This window comes from Pseudorca crassidens, unplaced genomic scaffold, assembly GCF_039906515.1.
Source record: "Pseudorca crassidens isolate mPseCra1 unplaced genomic scaffold, mPseCra1.hap1 Scaffold_72, whole genome shotgun sequence".
NCBI lineage: Eukaryota > Metazoa > Chordata > Mammalia > Artiodactyla > Delphinidae > Pseudorca > Pseudorca crassidens.
In genome coordinates this window covers 827,501-832,469 of record NW_027136324.1, presented here as the reverse complement: position 1 = coordinate 832,469, position 4,969 = coordinate 827,501, and positions in this window count along the sequence as shown.

Below are 4,969 nucleotides of genomic sequence, written 5' to 3'. Positions count from 1 at the left end.
TGTGTGTGTGTGTGTGAGTGAGTGAGTGAGTGAGTGAGTGAGTGAAGTAGGAGATTTCTAGATGTCAGGGTCGAAGCAACTTTAGAAGTCTGCAACACCTCTGATGATGTCGTCGGGTGTTTGGTTCAAATTTCGGAGTGGCTCTCAAAGAAACAGGCACGAGGATTGTTTCCATAGGAGCCGTTGTGGCCGTTTCGTCAAGTTCTCTAGCTTCCGTTTGCAGAGCTTCAGGCAAAGGGCCATTTTAGTTCTCAGTGAGGCCAAGTCAAAAGGGTGGGAGAAAATGGCAAACGTTCATGGGGAGAGTCGTAGCCAGATATTGGAGGGAACTCAAAAAACTTCGGGATGCAGTCCAGTTTTCAGGTTAAGAACAACACCCTAAGGGAAACGAGTAGCTCCAGAACTTCATATCCACAAGTGAGTATCCCCGTTTTATGGAAACATAATTTTGGCCTCCAAGTAACGTATGCAAATAACTCGGTTGCCAAGGAAATAAGAAGCCTCACTGAGAGTTTCTGAATTAAGGAAGGTAGGGAGAAAAAGATCAGTGATTCCATCCTGCTGACAGAGGTATAAGTTACCAAATGGAGGTCCATCTTTAAAAATAAAAAAAAAGAAAAAAGAAAAAAGAAAATTGGGTTTTGTTGGTTTGTTTTTGTTTTTCCTTGTACCTGGAAAACAAAAGATTTAAGAATCAGTCCTAATCCCTCTGTCTCTCTGTCTCTTCTTTCTCTCTGTCTCTCTCTGTCTCAGTGTCTCTGCCTCTGTCTCTGTCTCTCTCTGTCTCTCTCTCTCTCTCTCTCTCCCCCCCTCCATATATACATATACATATATATACATACATACATGTATATACATATACCTACATACGTGTGTGTGTGTGTATATGTATATATATGTGTGTATATATATATATATATATATATATATATATATATATATAAAGGTATTTTACGTAGGGTTTTTTTTTTTTTCACATTCTTTTCTCTCATAGGTTTATTACAAAGTATTGAGTAGAGTTTCCTGTGCTATATAGTAGGAGGCGCTTGCTTGTTGATTACCGATTTTATGTACAGTCATGTGTACATGGTCATCCCAACCCCCTAAGTTATCCCCCGCTTCCCCAATCCGTCCTACTTTACACAAGTAGTCATACACATTATCATCCTGTTCATCAGTTCTTCTGCCGACCTTGCCTGATGATCGAGCGTGACTGGACGAGTGACGGTTCCAAAAAGTTTGCAAGAGCTTCTGTGAAGGATTGTAGGATTTGCCCAGCGAAGCGGGTGCCGTGATCTGATCACAGGGGAGGCTGTGGAAGGTAGACCCCAAGTGGCAAACACATTTTGTTTTTTTAACAGTCTCTGTGCCACGGTGAGGACATCAGGCTTGCAGTGAGTGAGGGAAGACTTCAACCCACACGGAAGACATACCTACGGCCACAAGAATGTTTGGATGACCCCTACTAAGTGGCAGTGGAATGAAGTCCAGTGGCTGGGGTTCAGAGGGTCCAGAGAGAGGAGGTTTTCTTTCCAGAGAGAAAAATAGTTCCCACCCCCCACCCCCCCCCCCCCCAGGGTTACAAGCATGACAGGTCAGACGTTGCCGGTAGACTGTAGAAATCTTCCCGCCAATGTCTATGTACAATTGGGGTCATCTTCAAGGCACCATGGGTGGGTGAAGGAATGCAAGGTGGAGTGTGGGGGTGGGGGAGGGGGGAGGTTGGCCAGGGAGTAACCAACCGGCCGGGCCGCCGTCTCCCGTCTGCCATAGCCCCGACCGGCTGTTGACAGGACAGAATGGACTCGATCCACGTGTGCCCCGCCACCCCCACCACCTTTCAACAGGCTGTTGTTGCTGCCTTGGCGTGAACGTCGGTTAGAACACCTCCCTGATACTGGGTTCCGTCCCTTTCGTGTGAGCCTCCATTTTGACGACGACAGACAACCCTTTATGCCAGGGCAGAGAAGACTTCCAGGAAGAAACATCCCATCATGTCTGGAACAGTTAGAACACATCGGTGTACAGACACAAGCCAAAGTAGACTTCACGTTGTTCCTTCCTCTTTGACGACGCTTCCCGTGTCATCGAAGCTCTCCAAGAAACGTACTCAGTTTCATCTCTCTCGTTTCTCAGGAGAGAGAACACATTTTTGGGCTATTTCGAGGGCCCTCTCCTCCTGCATCCTAACTCAAAGTGCGTTCTAAGTCCAAAGGACTTCACCTGTCCTTCAACCGGGGGGCAAGTGTGTCCAAAATATCCAAAAGGTTGTAAAGCACTTAATCGGATATAGGTCACTGTGAAACAGTGCTTCGCTAGCCAGGTCACCGACATCCCAAGGAGAGACTTGCTAGGCAGAGAGAGAAGCTTCTTCTTCAGTTCCGAGCCACACCTGGTTCTTTGAATCTCGAGAGGACTAAGCTGATGTGAGTCCTCCGAGACCTGATAACGGCAACCTAGAAAATAAGTGATGACTTTTGACAAGGCATAAGCTTTTCTTTCTTGCTTCCTTTTCCTTCCTTCCTTCCTTCCTTCCTTCCTTCCTTCCTTCCTTCCTTCCTTCCTTCCTTCCTTCCTTTCTTCCTTCCTTCCTTCCTTCCTTCCTTCCTTCCTTCTCTCTCTCTCTCTCTCTCTCTCTCTCTCTCTTTCTTTCTTTCCTTCCTTCTCTCCTTAAAGATAAAGGAAGAAACCTTTCCTAATCTAATCTAATCTCTCATGATGGACAGAGCAGACTGATGAAAGAAAAACCCAAACCCTAAACCCAAACCCAAACCTTGTCCTTTTAACATAGAGAGACAACTAAATTCTATTTTTGCACTTGTTTCACGTTGATACGAAAACTCATTTCTGTCTTTGAATCCATCCTCATCTTATCCAGTCAGTCCTGACCACGGATCCGATTCCTTTCCAAAGACCATTTTCTTCACACACCTTTTCCAATCGTCTGTGCCCATTTTTAGCCTGTCCCTCGTTTTCTTTCTTTTCCATTGAGAAGTGACCACCTTTAGGACTAAAATCTCTTTCTCCTTCCCCCAAACATTATCTGCATATCTTCTACTTTGCCTCCCCACTCCCCCAAAAAAGTCCTCTTCCTACCATGAGGATGGCGACATCAGGTAGCTTGGACCACACACGTTCCGTTCCTTCTTTGGAATGCCTCGTCCTTGGACACTGTCTGTTTTTTTTTTTTTTTTTTCTTCAGTCAGTCAGTGAAAGTAAGGAAGCCAACCACAGTGAACAGTGTGAATATGGAATACTTTGTAGAAGTCTAGGCTCCTACCGAGTACACTCTTTCCCTAAAGCACAAGATCTATCTAGGCATGGAACCAAACATGCTCAGTCTCTCCTCCGTAAGAGGTCCAAAGCAGGGAGACCCTTAGACTTGTGGAGCCATGAACATTTCAGTATTTTATCTTATGTGGAGGTGATGTAGACACTCGCTGAGATTTCACCCTGCCAATGGCACTTAGCCAACCTCTAAGCCTAGAGATGTTGGAAAGTCTTGAAGTCGGCCTATGGAAAACAATCATTGGGGGGAGAGTTCCCCTTAAACATTCTTATCTCGTTAACATCTATGCCCTCTATTCGTTAGGAGCAGTCCTACTTAGATGATTCGTGAACATTTCATGAGACATGAGGGCGGTTCAGTTCGTCATGGTGTCTACACCTCCCGCCCCCCTCCCCTTTCACGTGAGAGATTTTCTTCCTGATTTCAGAGGGGAGAAGTAAAAGAGAGTCAGAGCGTCCCTCTCGTGGTGTTGTCAGTCTAATTCCAAAACTTCTCTATGCCACGGAGGCACGTTTGGGGGCGGCCTACTCAGGGCCCCAAGACTTTCAAAGTCAAACTCAAGGAGGACGTAAATGTACTTCATGCCACCGAACCCGAACCCGAACCGGTGAACCCGATGGCTTACTAGGAGATGACGTGTCATTGGCCCACCCATTTAAGACACGGAACCAGACACCCTCTCCTCGATGACTCGGAGCAAGTGAGTTCCTGGGGGTGGGGTGGGGTGGGGTGGGGTGGGGTGGGGAGGGTGTCTGTCGGAGAGGGTCCTCTGCTCCAGGTGGGTCCATAAGCACTGCACATGACAGTAGGTGTTCATGGTGTTCTTGGGAAGGAAAGACAGGGAGAATTTTATTTTGAAAAGCTTATCTTCTCACAGCATTTACACTATGAACGATGATGCAACTTCACGGGGGGTGTGCGGGGGCAGTGAAGGCCAGGGAGCCTGGCAACATAGAAGAGCCACGGAGGCTGGCTGTGTGTGACCCCAAGGATGTCCGGCGACTCCTCTCACTTGGGGTGGGGGGTGGGGGGCGGGGGTGGAAGCGGGGGGCGAGATTCCTGTGTGTCTGTCTGCATTCATCAGTCGTGGGAGAGGAAAAACGACGTTCCCTCGACGATCCTTCTGAGTTCTTGCCTGAGAGGCCCCTGTCCCCAAAAGACAGCTCGAGAAGAGAGCGACCCACGGCTGAGGAACGCGTGCACCGTGACCCCCACGCAGGAGAAGCCCAAGCCAGGAGTCACTCGAAAGGGCGGGCTCTGAGCTTGAGCTTCTTCTCGAGGAAGATCTTGGTCCTCCTTTCAGGTCAGGAAGAAGAGGGAGAGGCAGAGCGGCAGAGCGTCCTCGTCGCCCACCCGTCGTTTCTGAAGCGCCTTCAATTCGAACTCATCTGTGTGCCAAAGCGGTCCATTTCGGGGTGCCCTATTCCGGTTCCCTCCCCGCACGGAGAAACATGTTCTGTCCCGATTCACTGAAATGCTCCCAAAGGGCCTTGGTGTGAGGCAGTGGACCTATGCCCATCCTGCCTCCTCTTCAAATCATTTCTACCGATACAGAAGAAGAGACACCACCCCCACCCACCATGGCCTGCCAAAGGCAGTGCAGCAGCTATCCCTGTGGGAGTGGGATCCGGTAGCACGCGAACATCAGTCCAACATCCCTTCCAAATCCATGAGTTCTCA